Source organism: Staurois parvus, unplaced genomic scaffold, assembly GCF_062004578.1.
Source record: "Staurois parvus isolate SC_StPar_1 unplaced genomic scaffold, SC_StPar_1.0 ptg000437l, whole genome shotgun sequence".
In the NCBI taxonomy this organism is placed as follows: domain Eukaryota; kingdom Metazoa; phylum Chordata; class Amphibia; order Anura; family Ranidae; genus Staurois; species Staurois parvus.
In genome coordinates, this window is record NW_028318233.1 from 2345992 (window position 1) to 2364816 (window position 18825).

Sequence of the window (18825 nt, forward strand, 5' to 3'; positions counted from 1 at the left end):
GTTGCACACAGGACATCCAGCTGGCATTTCAGGCGATCTAGCTGTGTTGGAGATGGGCTGTCACATCTGATGTTCACCATTCATAGAGTTATGGCTGCATATATGTTGGAACCGTATGAGTGCATATTATTATTTTAATCTATTTTATTAAAGATTTATTGCGCTAGGTTGTGCTTTCCTTTTGCTGCTTTTGTTGTGAATCCTGGAAATAAGTTTTGTCAATCTTGGGAGAAAACATTTATAAATAGACCCCTAGTATACTTTTTTATGGCTAAAATACAATAGATTGTTCTTCAACAAACACACTTTACTATATTGAAACCGTATGGAATCTTGCTCATTTGAAAGGATTATTTTGTGTCTCTTGAGGGTTCTATGTCTTTTTGTTTTACATTTGCTGACGTAAAATACTTAGTCTGTGGCATAAAGTGAAATATAAATGAATCAGTTCACGAGGGAAAACAGAATATTTATATATCGCCATATATTTTTCTTTTTTGTATTTACTTTTTTCAGTATGCTGCAGCAAATAAAGAATGTAAACCGTGTAAAATAAATGACAGCAGAAAATACCATCACAGCATCTATCTTACCAGTGAGATGATACAGCATCATAAAATAACATAACAGCAGTTATTTACTAAGAGAGTGCAAATTGAGAATGAGAAGAAACTGCAACAACGAATTAAACCTTGGCTTCCAGGGTTTAACTTGCAACAGATTGATTAAAGATAATTGCTGGCTGGATATCGCCGACTACTCTGTTTCTGTTCATTGTTAGTAAATGTCAAGAATGATTTACTTTGTAATAAAACATATTAAAAATAACAGCTAACCTTATTTTTACAAAACAAGTTCCAATGTGATTAAAATATAATTTTTCATTTGCTCAGATATAATTAATAATGTCAGATTTTTCAAATGAAACACAAGAACCACAGCAATATGCAGTGCAGTTATTACAGCATTACAAGAGACTGTCTGTGCATACGAAGGTAAAGTGAGGACCTGGCAAAGGGTCACGTTGTGCCCTTCATTTACTTCTGAATAAAAACACAAAGAAACATAAAAGGATTCTCAGGTCCCCAGCATGACCCATTCTACTTTGCTCTAGTGCTCCTCTTTACTCATCTGATTTAAACCTGACAGATAAAATAAACCTCATCTGACCTTAAAGTGGTATTAAAACGAAAATCAAAAATGTATTATACTGCAGCTGACCAATCATTGGATGCGGTAGTCGCAATCGTTTTCCTTTTTTTTTGGCTGTTTCCTGTTCTCACCTGGCGATCTGGCCAGTAACACACCTCCTGTTTTAGTTACATACAGTTGTGTTCAAAATAATAGCAGTGTGTTGAAAAAGTGAATAAAGCTCAAAATCCTTCTAATAGCTTTTATTTCCATACACACAAATGCATTGGGAACACTACACATTCTATTCCAAATCAAAACATGAAGAAAAATATATCAAATTTGTGTTGTTCCTCTAAACAAATTGAAGAAAAGTGAATATTAGACTGTTCAAAAAAATAGCAGTGTTTGTATTCTTCTTTACAAACTCAAACATTCACTATATAAACTGAAAAATGTTTGAAGATTTTGCTTTCCTTTGAATCAATTAATTAATATTTAGTTGTATAAGCACTGTTTCTGAGAACTGCTGTACATCTGTGTTGCATGGAGTCAACCAACTTCTGGCCCCTGTGAACAGGTATTCCAGCCTAGGATGATTGGACTACATTCCACAGTTCTTCTCTATTTCTTGGTTTTGCCTCAGAAACTGCATTTTTGATGTCACCCCACAAGTTTTCTATTGGATTAAGATCCGGGGATTGGGCTGGCCACTCCATAACGTCAATCTTGCTGGTCTGGAACCAAGATGTTGCACGTTTACTGGTGTGTTTGGGGTCGTTGTCTTGTTAGAACACCCATTTCAAGGGCATTTCCTCTTCAGCATAAGGCAGCATGACCTCTTCAAGTATTCTGATGTATTCAAACGGATCCATGATCCCTGGTATGCGATAAATAGGCCCAACACCGTAGTATGAGAAACATCCCCATATCATGATGCTTGCGCAACCATGCTTCACTGTCTTCACAGTGTACTGTGGCTTGAATTCAGTGTTTGGGGGTCGTCTGACAAACTGTCTCCGGCCACTAGACCCAAAAAAGAACAATCTTACTTTCATTAGTCCACAAAATGTTGCGCCATTTCTCTTTAGGCCAGTCAATGTGCTCTTTGGCAAATTGTAACCTCTTCAGCACGTCTTTTTTTCAACAGTGGGACTTTGTGGGGGCTTCTTGCAGATAGCTTGGCTTCACATAGGCATCTTCTAATTGTAACAGTACTCACAGGTAACTTTACACCTTCTTTGATCTTCCTGGAGCTGATTGTTGGCTGAGTCCTTGCCATTTTGGCTATTCTTCTATCCATTCGAATGGTAGTTTTTCGCTTTCTTCCATGTCTTTCAGGTTTTGGTTGCCATTTTAAAGCATTTGCGATCATTTTAGCTTAGCAGCCTATCATTTTCTGCACTTCTTTTTATGTTTTCCCCTCTCCAATCAACTTTTTAATCAAGGTACGCTGTTCTTCTTAACAATGTCTGGAATGACCCATTTTCCACAGAATTTAAGAGAGAAATGCACTGTAACCAGCATGTACAACATTTGCTGCCTTCCTTCCTTAAATAAGGGCAATAATTGCCACCTGTTTTTCAAAGAATGAATGACCTCACTAATAGAACTCCACCCTGCTATTATTTTGAACATGCCCCTTTCAATTAGTGATTCAATTACACAGAATCAGCAGCATGCATGTCATGACTGTTGGGTCTGTTGGATTTCTATTACTCTACTACACCTGCTAGTAAATTATTTGCCATGTAGAAATATCATTTCTACCAAAAACAGTGATTGATCAGGTCAGTGATGTCTGACTGCTATTATTTTGAACACAACTGTAGCTACTCTGGTTGAAAACACACACACAAAGACATTTGTTTGCCAATGGCCAGTAAATTTACGGAAAGTTTGTAAAAATCATTGATTTTCAGGGGCTGTTAATTTGTCATGCTGTGTTTAAATATTGATTGCCTTAGTTTTTATTGTCATTTTCAGGTTGTCAGTAAAAAATGTGCTCTCCAGTAAATTTTACATGTTTTGTCAGTAAAAAATGCTGCGGGAGGTTGGCAACACGAACACACACACATACATAGAAAACCTCCAAATACAGAATGCTATGCCCACAGTTGATCTAGAGCAGGGGTGTCAAACTGGTGGCCCTCCAGCTGTTGCAAAACTACAAGTCCCATCATGCCTCAACCTTTAAGAGTCATGCTTGTAACTGTCAATCTTGCAAAGCCTCATGGGACTTGTAGTTTGGCAACAGCTGGAGGGCCGCCAGTTTGACACCTGTGATCTAGAGGAAAGCAACCCCCCCCCCAAAAAAAAAGCATGATCCAACATGCTCTAGCAGGGGAAGAATAAAATTCCTTCCTGAACCCCCAAGAGGCAATCACATATTTTCTACAAATATTAGTATCCAGTTATATTTTATGAATTTAGTAAAGAATCTAGGTCTTTTTTTAAAACAATCTATTGAGTGGGCCAGAACCAGCTCTTGAGGGAGTCTATTCCATATTTTCAGCTCTTACTGTGAAGAAGCCTTTCCATATTTGGAGATTAACCAGTTTAAGATCGCACACCCACATTGCACAGCTGTAACTCACCATGTACTCAATAAAAAATGCATATTCACAGATATGCATATGGTTGCTGGTTTTACTTTTTTGCTTTTTTGCATGGACTACTGTTAGAATGTGGAGACACTTCAGCCAGAGCATGGGTACTTCCAACTTTGAGAAGTCTGTATGGTTGAGCAGCTATCTTCTTTACCTTTAACAGTTGCTACAACACCTATTATAAGCGATTTCCAGGTGGAGATGGGAATATTTTTCTGGATACAATTGTACAGAACATCTCCATAAATGTAATTTCCTGCATGTGTGATTGGCTCACTAATTTTCCTAGAAGTCTGCACTTAGATATGTCAGATTTTAGGCATCGGCTGTAATAGAACTGTAAAATTTGGTGAAATAACCCTCAGGGGTTAATTACTTTCTAAAGGGATGCAAAACCTGCAGGTGTCCTCATTAAAACATTGAGAGTGCATCAGGTGATTCCCTTCCCATTCCGAATATCTGGTGAACAAAAGGCTATTTCTTCACAGCAACCAAAGGTAAGAATCTGCTACAACGTTTGTGAAAAGCCCTGCATTGTACACTACATTCTGAGAAGAAGGTTTTTTTTCCTGAACAAGAGTAACAAGTGGAATTGCTTAAGCACTGAGCAAACTGTTGGCGCTATATCAATCCTGTATAATAATAATAATAATAATAATTACTCTTTTAATATTTCAGGCAACAACAGCTCTGAAGGAATTTTGTGGAATCCTGCAGATCAACCTCTATATTCCTGTGAAGCCCCTTGGATACTTTATTTTCTCAGAAGCCCTGTCCTAGGTGCTGAAGCCCAGGGGCTTTGCAGAGCTTTTATTATTAGGTCCACTTCTTATCTGGTAGCCAGACCTCCTTTAATTCTCAGCTGTACACAAGTCTATCTCTCTCTCTCTCTCTCTCTCTCTCTCTCTCTCTCTGTCTGTCTGTCTGTCTGTCTATCTGTCTATCTATCTATCTATCTATCTATCTATCTATCTATCTATCTATCTACACCAGCCTTTCTCAACCAGGGTGCCTTGCAGTTTCTTCAGGGGTGCCTTGGCAAAATGTCTAAAAATTGCCAAAATTTGTATACAAGCCACCGGGTGGAACAAGCCTGCCTTTTATTTACACATAGCCACAGGTTTTCATTGTGCACCATTACGACCTTCTAGCCGCCTGCATCCTGACAACCAATGACATGATCAGTTGGTAACGAGGATGTCAGTTGCCTGCACAGCATCCTAGTTTGACCCTCTCCATCAGTACTGGGGTCACATTGGCTCAATGATGGAGAAAAATTGAGGGAGAAGAGAAACCCTGGAATACTAGTCAGTACCAGTGTGCAAAAGAGTATTTGCTTTGGAAGAATAAATCACCTCTAATGTTGGGTGTCCTACGCGTGTGGATGTGTCTGTGTTATATAAAACTATTAGAATCATTAGTCACCCTTTAGAATGGGGCGCAATTTTAAAATGGGGTGCCTCAAGACTGTCCATAATTTTTAAGGGTGCCTCGGGACTGTCTATAATCTTAAAGGGTGTATTGACTGAAAAAAGGTTGAGAAACACTGATCTACACACACAGCATTGTATAGGAACTGACATACTCAGGGGTCTCTCATGCTATTTGCTGCTGTGTGAAAACGCAGACAGGACACTAAACAAGTGCTAGAGTTGTTTGTACCAATTAAAGGGGCACCCTGTTAGTTAAGAACTGTTATATGTTTAGTTAGGGGCTCTGGCAAGCCAATGTCTTTGTCTATTTTATGCTATGGACTTACTGTATAAAGTGTTTAATCAGTGTCTGTTTTCTGTCTTGCTAAAAAAAACAGCAGGGTTTAATGCTGTCCCTCTTGCAATATATATTTATATACAGTATAAATATACAGTATGTGGAGCTAAAAATAACATGAACTAAAATATGTGTATAGATCAGGTAGTCTCAATGCTAAAAATATTAATATATGCATGCTTTAAATTGTGCATGGAGCATTAATGGCAGTTATATTGTGCGCAGTTTCATTTAATCTTACACAGCTATTCAAGTGAATAAGTAATTATCTTATGGGTCATTTAGGTTTCTTATGACTATGACAGTCTATAATTTTGTTTATAGCACACAACTGTAATTTTCCATTCTTTTTTTGTCAAAACTCCTTTGTTAACATTCTGCCCTTTCTTTTCCTTTACTTGTTGTTTGTGTGTAGTGCATAAATACCTTAAAAAATCAACATACTGTACTTGTATGTGTACACAGTGACATTACCCTGCCCAGGGCCACCATACCAGCTGCCAACAGTACCTGGAAATCTGGCCGGAGAGAATATTGTCTGTGGACATTTTTAGTCATTTTTATGTCCAGATTTCCATGGACTGCTCGGAGGAAAATGTGGGCAAGCATATTAATAATGATAATAATAATAATAGTAATAATGCAGATGGCGGGTGAATGAGGAAAATCAAGATTGTGTGCCTAAAGGTACACTTTAATTTAAGATTCCTAGATATGGTTGGGATTTGAGTATAGAAAAACCATGTCCAGAAGACAGTTCTTCAGACCTTATGTATATGTGCCTGCAGTGTTACAGGGGTAAAACAAGGTTTAAGTTTGGGGCTGCCTGGTCTGTGTGCTGGGAGATATCACCCAAGTGGTTGCCAAAGATTAAAGATCAACTCAGGTCAACTTATAAAAATCACACGTGACTCCTTCCCCCCCATCAATATACAGTATTGTATTGTTATACGGTTAGTGGGAGGACACTTTCATTCTCCATGGTCCCATTGTATGCAATAATGGGGCCATTTTCTTTTGCTCACTCCTGAGATGGGCTAGGGCCTATGGGATTTGTAGTGTGCATAAACAAATCACCACAATTATCATGGACTGCTTGATCAAATAAACAAAAGTGAGGGGGGAAAAGGAGAAATTTTGGAGCCCTACGGAGGGAGCTACAAGGGGGCAGAAAAACACAGGAAAAAATTATTTCATGAAAAATAGATTACAGGGCTATTAAGTAGTGGATGTGTATGGAATATTTTTAGAGAATAAGGGTATAATTTAATGTCACACTAACTGCTAATCCAGCTTCTACTGTGCTCCATTTTGTGGCTATGCAGAGCCAATCAGAGGGCAGGGTATTTAAGGATGAATTCCAGGTTTGGCATTTTTTACATACAGTAGTTACATTGATCCAGCTTGGACCAATGTAACTATGCAGTAGACATCGCTACTCCAGTGATCTCCACCAGCTTCCAGGTCCTATGCCAGTTGGCTGTCTTGCTGCATCGAGAAAATGCACAGCAATCTCTGAATGACATTTATACCAAGTAGCCGGTCTCCTGTAGTCACAATGCAGCAGGGCACCCGATCAGCACAGGATCTACTATAGCTGGCCTCCAGTGGTCACAGTGCAGCAGGGCACCCGATCAGCACAGGACCCAGAAGAAATTGGAGATCACAGGAGCAGCTGTGTCTCCTATAGCTGGCCTCCAGTGGTCACAATGCAGAAGGGCACCCGATCAGCACAGGTCCCGGAAGAGAGTAAAGATCACTGGAGCAGCCAATGTCTACTATAGCCGGCCTCCGATGTTCACAATGCAGCAGGGCACCCGATCAGCACAGGACCCGGAAGAAAGTGGAGATCGCTGGAGCAGCCATGTCTACTACAGCTGGCCTCCGATGTTCACAATGCAGCAGGGAACCTGATCAGCACAGGACCCGGAAGAAAGTGGAGATCGCTGGAGCAGCCATGTCTACTATAGCCGGCCTCCTGTGGTCACAATGCAGAAGGGCACCCGATCAGCACAGGTCCTGGCAGAGAGTAAAGATCACTGGAGCAGCCGTCTCTACTATAGCCGGCCTCCTGTGGTCACAATGCAGCAGGGCACCCGATCAGCACAGGACCCGGAAGAAAGTGGAGATCACTGAAGCAGCCGTGTGTACTATAGCCGGCCTCCTGTGGTCACAATGCAGCAGGGCACCCGATCAGCACAGGACCCAGAAGAAACTGGAGATCACTGGAGAAGCCATGTCTACTATAGCCGGCCTCCAAATGTTCACAATGCAGCAGGGCACCCGATCAGCACAGGACTCGGAAGAAAGTGGAGATCACTGGAGCAGCCATGCCTACTATAGCCGGCCTCTGGTGGTCACAATGCAGCAGGGCACCCGATCAGCACAGGACCCGGAAGAAAGTGGAGATCACTGGAGCAGCCATGTCTACTATAGCCGGCCTCCTGCGGTCACAATGCAGCAGGCCACCTGATCAGCACAGGACCCGGAAGAAAGTAAAGATCACTGGAGCAGCCGTGTTTACTACAGTGATTTCCAGCTTCCAGAGGGATCCCACAGGTGTGGTATATACATTGTTACATTGGTCCAAGCTGGATCATTGTAACTATGTATAGAATATCATACCTGGAATTCTTCTTTAATTTGGTAAATAAAGAAATGCACTAAAGCGAATTGTTTTCTCTGGGCTGTGCTGTGTACACTATCCATACTATGTTGTATATTGTAAAATAAGTAGGTCTTCTTCAGTGCACAGACATGTGTGGAGGGTGCAGTATGTATATCTGCCACAATCCTGTCCATAAAACCTTAGATTTCAGTTCTAAAATGTAATTCTTTAAATGCAATTAGTTGTGTAGTTTGCACTATGTAAGTCTGGACTGCCTATACGTGAGGCTTGTAATGGAGACATGCAGTTCACATGCTGCTTTCCATTAAAAGGCAGTTATGGAATAAAAAGTCACGCATGATTAGATCCGTACACTATAATCTGACTTTTATTACATATGTTTAAAACCCGGGCTAGGCAAAGTACCAGCTCTGCTTCATAGCGGGCTCCACAAGGAGTCTACAGTATACTTAGCCATCCCACGCTCGTACTTCACCCTGACCTGCTGCTGTGGCCTCCAAATACCATGTGCAGGTTTTACTTTCAAAGTTTAAAGTGATTGTAAACCTCTGACATGAAATATGAAAAAAATATATCCCTCTATAGTGCGTGATTGTCTCTATCCAGAGCACTAAGTATCATTTCTATCTGCTGCCCGCTGCTATTTGCATGAGTAACTTCTGACAAGTTTTCCTGACACCAAGAGAAAAATGGTGACAGGGGAGGGAGCTCTGCTGCATAACCTGTGACTGACAGCCTCAACTCTGTTCCTGTAAGCTGTGTGAAGGCGTGGGCCCTTTCCTCCAATCAGCTCTTAGAGCTCTCCTCACTGAGCTCTGCAGTGTGTAATTTCAGTTCTCTGCCCCCTGATTTCTGACAGCTCAGACAAGCTTTATACATTTTGCACTTTATATGGATGTAAAGAAGATAGGACACAGAAAAACAGGTACAACTTATGTAGGAGGATTTGTTTCATCTCTGACATCACCTGAGTCCAGTCATTTCACTGGGTATCTGTAAGGGTTTACAACCACCTTAACCTGGATCAGGCTATGCACAAGGTATGGCATATGGGCCTGGTTGCTCTTGCACAAAAAACTGGAGGAGGCTGGGGGGAGTGTCACATTTTCTGCCATACCTGATGTTGATGATGATGACCTGTGGCAGTTGATCGGAGCAGCAAGAAAGGTAAACTCATCAAAAGCAAATATAGTGTAATCAAATCTGTGCCATACTCAACACTGTTTAAAGAGTATTAAAACCATTACAGAAACATTTTGTTTCCTTCAAGGATAAAGGTTTTATATAAATAAATAAAAGATGATCATTGTAATGGTTTGTCCAACCCTCTAACTGCCACTTTTGCTGAACAGTTTGGTCTGTTAAAAGAACCTGAAAAATAACCGACTTACTGGCTGGATCACCAAGTGGAAATAAAAGGAAAAAAACCTAATAAAAAAAATAAAACTAATGCAGCCACCACATCTAAGAAATGGTAAGCTGCAATATATTACATTTTTGTTTTGGGGTTTAGATATACTTAAAAATTGCTTTGTTCCAGCTTCATCAGGTAACTACATATCGCCAATGCTTACAGCTGTTCTGCCCGCATGATGCACTTCACAGCAGTAAAACCATGAAGTTAAAGTGACACTAAATTATAGATATTCTTATTCTCCAAAAATAATCCATACACATCCTCCCCCCCCCCCTCTCACTTACGCATGATTGGAAAGAAAAGTGTATGCTAGTTGTGGTCATGCATACTTTAGATCAGTGGTGGGCAACTGTGGCCCTCCAGCTGTTGTAGGACTACAAGTCCCATGATGCATTGCAAAACTGACAGTTACAAGCATGACTCCCAAAGGCAGAGGCATGATGAGACTTGTAGTTCACCAACAGCTGGAGGGCCACAGTTGCTCACCCCTGCCTTAGATTGTATACCCCTTGAGGGTTAGGGACTGATGTGAATGTACAATATATATGTAAAGTGCTGCATAAATTGAGGGCGCTATATAAGTACCTGTAATAAATAAATGTGCACTGCTCTATGCAAATCATACATCCCGTAGTCCATAGCCCATCTCAGGAGTGAGCAAGAAAGGGTGAATATGTTCAAACATACAGCAGAACCATGGAGAATGAATGTAGCCATCATCTAACAGAAAGCTGGGTCAAAACAGCACAAAAAAGGAATTTCTAATTTGAGGGAGGCTGTGGGTAACAGAAGGAACATTCTGAGTTAAAAACAGAACATTTTTTTTTAAAACAGAGTTTATTGTCACTTTAAGGTAGGTATCCAAGAACTGAAATGTTTTCCCATGTGATCCAAATGGATCACAGCTTCTGTCCCTCCTGCACTGGGGAGACAGACAAGTGCAGCTCCTGCAGTATTCTGCAAAGTTTAGCATGAACTTCTAAATAATAACTTTTTTTAAGGTACACTTTAAAGCAAACCTGTCTGTTAAATCCCAGCAAATTTCTGCTTTGCAGTAAATCTCCAGTCAAAATATGTCTTTTTTTTAGTTCTCATTTAAAGTCTAAATGGACCTTCAGTTTAAATCAGCTAAATACATTCCAGGTGCATCAGAACAAAAGGCTTACAGTTTATTTTCTTCATATAGCAGCCAGAGAGTTTATTGTCACTTTAAGGAAGGTATCCAACAAGTGAAATGGTTTCCCATGTGATCCAAATGGATCACAGCTTCTGTCCCTCCTGCACTGGGGAGACTGATGAGTGCAGCTCCTGCAGAATTCTGCAAAGTTTAGCATGAACTTCTAAATATTAACTTTTTTTAAGGTACACTTTAAAGCAAACCTGTCACTGTTAAATCCCAGCAAATTTCTGCTTTGCAGTAAATCTCCAGTCAAAATATGTCATTTTTTTTTAGTTCTCTTTTAAAAAGGCTAAATGGACCTTCAGTTTAAATCAGCTAAATACATTCCAGGTGCATCAGAACAAAAGGCTTACAGTTTATTTTCTTCATATAGCAGCCAGAGAGTTTATTGTCACTTTAAGGAAGGTATCCAACAAGTGAAATGGTTTCCCATGTGATCCAAATGGATCACAGCTTCTGTCCCTCCTGCACTGGGGAGACTGATGAGTGCAGCTCCTTCAGTATTCTGCAAAGTTAGGCATGAACTTCTAAATAATAACTTTTTTTAGGTACACTTTAAAGCAAACCTGTCACTGTGTTAAATACCAGCAAATTTCTGCTTTACAGTAAATCTCCAGTCAAAATATGTCATTTTTTTTAGCTCTCATTTAAAGTCTAAATGGACCTTCAGTTTAAATCAGCTAATACATTCCAGGTGCATCAGAACAAAAGACTTGCAGTTTATTTTCTTCATATAGCAGCCACAGCCTGAGAAGAAAAGTCTATTTACTGCCAGCATGCAGTAGAGAAGGACCCTTGCTCTCTGTGTGGAAGCAGCGATCTCTCTACAGAAGTCCGACACACCCCATGCAGCACTGCAATCAGCAAAGCTCACAACCCTTGGTGTTCGGAGAAATCTAGCCCTTATTCAGCAGGGTGCTGTTTTACTCTGATGAAGAGGGGGCCCCCCTCGAAACACATTAGCATCTGTAGATCCATGTGGCATCTCCCCAAGATGTAAGAAGAATGCATAGCAGTTCTGTACTTGGATCATTTGTAATGAGCATGTTCTTTTTATTGGTTTGTGGTTACCTATTTCCTCTTTTAATAAACGGTATCTAAGGACAATGCACTAGGCTGGTGTCCCCTGTTTTTTGTGGTCTACATATGGTGTGTTTAGACTTCCCCAGTCTGAGGAGAGCAAAATAGAAACAAATATAGGAATACGCTATATAATAACTCATTCAAGGAAAAACCACTTAATAGTGCAAATTAAACAAAAAAGTCCATGTGTCAAGTCCAAAAAAATATATCACTCTGTAACTTATTGTGAAGAAATATATATATATATATCACCGTGATCACAATCCACCACCAGAAGAAATAAATAGACTCACCAGAGCTAAATGCTGATTAAATTATAAACCAGCATTAGCACTGTTGCTCTGGGAGCGATGATAATAAGGTATATCCAAACTTTAGGAGCAAAACTCTGTAGCAAATTGGGATATCCAAACTCTGGGAGTAATACTCTGCAGCAACACCAAGCCAGTGGATAAGGAAACCTTTTATCTGATCATCTTCTCCATCATAATCGTAGAACCACACTCAGGATGATAAAGAAAAGGCATGATGGTGCAGTGTGTTTTAAAATTGTTGACATTTATTCAAACAGCTATATCAAAAAACAAGGTGTCATGCCAACATCAGCATTATCAGCATTAACGATCCACAATAGACCACAAAGGACAGACGAGTCCCGCTTGCCGCGAACACCGCCGACAATACCAGACGTCACATCTATCCAAGCTCCGCCCTACGCGTTTCGTCACAAAGACGTCCTCACTTCCTGAGGAGAGCAAAACACTGGAAAGAGTAAGTGGATCTGAAGTAGTAAGAGCTCATCGAAACCTCAAGCACCATGCCTGAGCGTAGGAGATAGTATTCTGTTCAGCAGGGTGTGTGTTGAAACTCTGCAGAGAGACTACTGCTTCCATACAGAGCTGGCAGGGGACAGGCTTTTCTAGTCAGGCTGTGGCTGCTTCATAAAAAAAAAATAATTGTAAGGTAATGAAAGCCTTTTGTTATGATGCACCTAAACTTTATTTAACTGATTTAAACTGATTCATCAGTATTGGCCATCTGCAGCCACAAAGAGAGTTTCCCGCCTACATACACACTAAGCAATTTCCTAATCATCCATCACCTAAAATTAGGAGTTTTATTTATAAAAGAGCATATAAGGAAATCGTGACCATCTTTTATTCTGTAATTAGGAATCTGTCTAGTCTGAGCAACAGCTTCACATCAATCCCCTTTTTCTTTTCTCAAGTTTTATAAATAGGTTTCCTAATTAATTGCTTTTCAGATCCAGTTTCTACAGCAAAACTTGCATTATGACCTCCTAGTGAGTCACACTATGAATGTAATAAGTGGGGGGAAAAGGAAATCCAGGCAGGCTTGCAGGTATTACAGTATATATGGAGCTGCCGGAATGGCTGTGCACTTTGTCGACTAGCCTGAATGTGTATGTGTCACAAAAATGTGGCAAATAATGAGCTAGGAACTCTCATGACTCATCCTAAAGCAGCACAGAGACTCTAATGCCAACCACCAGAAGATGGCAGTGTTTCCTTTTCTTGTTTCAATTTACGCTTTTATCAGAAAAATAAAAATGACAAGACGCTTTCATTTTTTTTTATCTTTCTAATGCAGTGTAAAATGTTATTCGTATAAATTATATGTTTCCCTGAATCTTATCACCGTTTCTGAACGGAAAAGACAATAAAAAAAGAGAATCAGTACGAATTGTCAGTTGTCCTCTTTCATATCTATCTATCTTACTTACTTAGCTTTCATGGCAAATGTATTTTGAAGAACAGCAGTCCCTGTAGAGAAAGGTTAATAAGAGTCAGGGGCCGTAATTACCAATTAGGAACTGATGAGCGCAGTCACTATATAGCTTGGAATGAAAAGAAAAACGAATATAATGCAGGAAGCAGATAATTACTGATTTCTACTAATAAATATACAGACAGACAATTATCTGTTCGCATTATCATTCAATGAATGTCTATTAGTTCAATCCTTCTAAATCAATAAGGAAAAAGTTCCCCACAGCGTTCTGTACATATTTGTACAGTAAGCCATCAATTGCATAGAGGCCTGCAGCTTTCTCTTAAGACATGATATTCATTCTGTTGATACTAGACATAATCTATGCAGATAACCAGCTTGTGGACAATGGAAGAATACTTAAAGTGGAACTCCAAGGTAAAACTTTCTTCCGATACTTGCCCAGTACATATACATTAATTCAAATGATGGTTTTCCTAAGTCTGGATGGCTGTTGTGGAAGGTAATAATCCTAGTTTAGTTTATGATATTGCAGTCAGCCAAGAAATTCAGGAGCCATGGTGAAAGCTGTGGGTCTCATACAGCGAAGGTATCTTGCCTTTCTTTCCACCCTTTGTCCATTCTCAAAAAGCTTTGTATTCTGTTCAGAGAATACAAGGCATTTCAAGAATAGACAAAAGGAGATCCTGTTGCTTTACCTGCTTTTGTTAAGATAGAAGGAGTCCAGAAACAGGTAACAAAATTGTGAAAGGTCTGGGGGATAAAATATATGAAGATAAAGAGAGACTTCAGAACTTAAAGTGTTACTAAACCCAGGACCCTGCACTCACTATATCTGGTCTCCCACAGTACACAGAACATGGAAATACAATTATTTTAGTAAATATAAACTGCTAAATACCTTTTCTCCTCAGCAGTTAGAGCAGTCTTCTATCAGTGTTCAGCCCACCACTAGCTAAAGCTTGTAGAAGGAGTTTTCTTTCTGCTCTAGGAGGATGGAAATCCCCTGACCTCTGTCTGGACAGTGCTGATTGGCCCTGTGCTAATCATGTGCACTCTCCCAAGAAAAAAAAAGCCTCTCTAGCAATACACACCAAACTGAGCATGTGCATGCCTACGGTTCACTCTGGAGATAAGAGGTGGTCACTTGAAAAAAGGATAGGAAGAGGGAAGAAAGGATCAAACAGCCTGTTTACACAATGCAGAAGATTAACCCCTTAGGTTCCACAGTGAATATAACAAGCATGCTTTACTGCATATACAGGGTGATTTTACTGTTGTGGGTTTAGTAACACTTTAACATGTACAGTCTGGAGGACAGAAGGGAAAGGGGAGAAATGACTAAAACCTTTAAATACATCACAAGGGTGAATAAGGTTCAGGAGGGCAGTATTTTCAATATGAATCCAAGAGCAAGAACACGGGGACATGACCTTAAACTAACTGGAGGAAAGTTGAACACTAATTCGGGAAAGTATTATTTTACTGAAAGGGTAGTTGATGTTCAGAATACACTTTCAGCAGAGGTAGTGAGTCAGTCAACAGTAAGTGGATTCAAACATGCTTGGGACAAACATAGATCTATGCTCTAGACAAAAAAGAGTCAACAAATAAACACCCCTCCCCCCAAAAAAAACCCCAAAAAATAAAACATTATAAATTGAAAAAACAAAAACAAACGGCAGACTTGATGGGCCACTTGGTCTTTTTCTGACACTGTATCTTTCTATGCTACTCCTCTACCCATGTTCTTTCAGAGTATGCATGTGTGCAGAAATGAAGGTGTTTTGTAAAAAGACAAGAAGAAATCCTGTCATTTAGATGCCACTCCTCTTCCCTTGTCCATTCAAGTACACCTTTTATTCTCTGAACAAAATACAAGGAGTTTTGCAAATGGACAAGGGGGAGCCTGTTGTTTTCCTGCTCCTCCTCTTTTCATATTCTTTCAGAGAAGGCCTGTAAACAGAATATAAGACATTTTGTGAATGAACAATGAGAGATCCTGTCTTTAACCCTACCCTCCACTCCCTATGTCTTTTCAGGGAACACCTGGAAACAGAACACAAGACCTTTTGTGAATGGAAAATGGGAGAGGTAAGGGAAGGCAAACAACAGGATTCCTTCACTCTATGAGACATGCAGCTTTCTCCCACAGCACCTGAAGTTTTATAATGACAGTAAACTCCAACTTGAATAAAATTAGGATTATTACCTTAAGTGGCTCTAAAGGCTGAATTCTTTTTTTACCTTCCTACATTCTATGTAGGAAGGTAAAAAAACCTTCAGTGTGCAGCTCCCCCTCTCACCCCCCCTTCCCCACAATACTTACCTGAGCCTGATCATGATCCAGCCCTGTGAACAAGAACCTTGGCTCTTCCAGGTCTCTCCCCTCATTGGCTGAGACACAGCACAGGGAGTCTGCCAGTGAGGAAGGAGTGAGGGGTAAGGCCAAGCTGCATTCTAAGTGCAGGTAAGTATAAGATGTTTATTATTTTAATTAGAAAAAAAAGACTTACAACTACTTTAAAACTCAAAAAAATGTTCATGTAAATATATTTTTTAAAGTGTCACTAAACATATCTGTCCCCATTGGATAGGCAGCGCACATCAACAGCCAGAAATGTATATGTATATTGCATTAAAATAAAAGTTGCTTCCGTTTTTTTTCTGCTTTGATCATGTAATTTCTCTCTTAGCAGCAGGGCCTGTGAGTAGGCAGAGCTAAGCCACAGGCCATCACATATCCTGTGACATTGCATTAGCTATTACAGTCCTTCAACTTCATACCATTCAGAGCAAAGTGTGCTGCTCCTAGGGGGCGGGCACATGCCAAACTGATTCTGCACTTTATTCTGATGGCCTGAAAGGCAGGGCTCATACATAATTAATATCTAAAGTGATGTCACATGACATGTGACCCACATGCAAAAAAACTTGGAGCTACTCTCAAAGCACTGCAAATATACCCCCTACAGTCCAATGCAAAGAATGGGTGCTGATGTTCGAAAAAGCTCATTCAGGCTTGCAGAAACAGATTGGAAAACAGAAGGAAGAAATGCTGCACACTGGACCCCAGCTCCTATACAGAGAGGTAAAGAACCCAGCCACTATATAGAAAGATATAGAAGCTGTATATTTACCTCTCTATATAGTGGCTGGGTTCTGGTATCACATGACCTGTGCCCCCAACCTGGTAGGTGACACATGGCTTACTTACATGAATTGGGAGCATGCACAACAGATGTGGCAACGGCCAAGATTTACAATCACAGGCTGCAGCGGGGACACAGACAGAGAGGGCACCAGTGGAAGGCAGGATCAACCAGGTTTTTGCACTCAGTATAAAACGAATGCTCCTAGTGGCTAATAGAGTATGCACACTGTATTATATAGCATGTAATGACAGCTGTTAATAGTTTGGGTTTAATGACACTTCATCAGCCACAAAGCACATGAGTCCACTTTGTGTGCACCAAATACCTTTGCAAACCCAAATCTTACCTTGTAAAGTAGCAGTGACATCATCACTGTGCTATGCATAGTCAGCACAAAGAGCAGAACTGTGGGAGGGACCCAATAGGTCCTCCCACTACAGGCTGGCTACAGAAAACTACAGGAGGGGCAAAGACAAGACCGGTCACGCTGCACAAGCAGTGACCAGTCTTGATTACAGGAAGCTCCTCCACAGAGGGAAACATTGACACCAGATTACTGCAGATCTGGAAGAAATACACAAAGCACACCAGAACTCATACACTATATTGCCAAAAGTATTGGGACACTCCACCAAATCATTGGATTCAGCTGTTCCAATCACCTCCATGGCCACAGGTATATAAAATCAAGCACCTAGGCATGCAGACTGCTTCTACAAACATTTGTGAAAGAATGGGTCGCTCTCAGGAGCTCAGTGAACTCAAGCGTGGTACCATGATAGGTTGCCATCTGTGAAATAAGTTAATCCGTGAAACGTCCTTGCTACTAAATATTCTACGGCCAACTGTTAGTGGTATTATAACAAAGTGGAAGCAACTGGGAACAACAGCAACTCAGCCACAAAGTGGTAGGCCATGTAAAATGACAGAGCGGGGTCAGCACATGCTGAAGTGTACAGTGCGCAGAAGTCGCCAACTGTCTGCAGAGTCAATAGCTAAAGACCTCAAAACTTTGTGTGGCCTTCAGATTAGCAAAACAGTGTGTAGAGAACTTCATGGAATGGGTTTCCATGGCCGAGCAGCTGCATCCAAGCCTTACATCACCAAGTGCAATGCAAAGAGTCAGATGTAATGGTGTAAAGCACACCGCCACTGGACTCTAGAGTAGAGAGTTTGGTGGAGGGGGGATTATGGTGTGGGGTTGTTTTCAGGGGTTTTGCTTGGCCCCTTAGTTCCCGTGAAGGGATCTCTTAAGGAGTCAGCATACCAAGACATTTTGGACAATTTCATGTTCCCAACTTTGTGGGAACAGTTTGGTGATGGCCCCTTCCTGTTCCAACATGACTGCACACCAGTGCACAAAGCAAGGTCCATAAAGACATGGATGAGTGAGTTTGGGGTGGAGGAACTTGATTGGCCTGCACAGAGTCCTGACCTTAACCCCATAAAACACCTTTGGGATGAATTAGAGCAGAGACTGCGAGCCGGGCCTTCTCGTCCAACATCAGTGCCTGACCTCACAAATGCGCTTCATAAATGTGCGGAAGAATGATCGAACATTCCCATAGACACACTCCTAAACCTTGTGGACAGCCTGTAATGGCTCTAGGATGCCATCAAAGTTCATGTGTGTGTAAAGGCAAGTGTCCCAATACTTTTGGCAATATAGTGTATACTCTCATATGTAGACTTTTTTTTGCTATTTTAGAGTTCAGTTTTAAAGCATAGTTCAGGCTTTTTGGATCTTTGTGGCATGTTTAATATTTTAACTCAGTGAATTGATATACTCAGCTTTGTAAATACTATGACCTACCCTGTTGCTTTATGCAGGCATATACTTTTCTGTTATTCTTTGTACCTGCTGAGAAATGTTCAACTTTTCATATTGCCATGTCACAGCTCTAGACAGACTCATGTGGACTGTAGACGACTGCAGACAGAGCCCCATGGCAACAAGTTTAAGGTTTGGATATTTCCCCTTGGACAGACATTGTGCAGGAAAATAGATGAGTATTATTTACAGTCTATTATCTGTGTGTTGTAGCCTCAGCCTTTTCAGATATGAAGTGTACCTGTCATCTGTGCATGTATGCTGTTGG

General features: G+C 40.6%; 1 protein-coding gene and 1 non-coding gene across 8 annotated transcripts in view; both read right to left on the bottom strand.

The window, feature by feature from the left end:
* Positions 1-18825, bottom strand: part of LRRTM3 (leucine rich repeat transmembrane neuronal 3) — a 120886-nt gene that overhangs the window by 68808 nt on the left and 33253 nt on the right. The gene's annotated exons all lie outside the window — the stretch shown is intronic.
* Positions 15346-15470, bottom strand: LOC149454156 (small nucleolar RNA SNORA14). Its single transcript, XR_016314370.1, has one exon. It is a non-coding gene; the product is annotated as a small nucleolar RNA SNORA14 (small nucleolar RNA).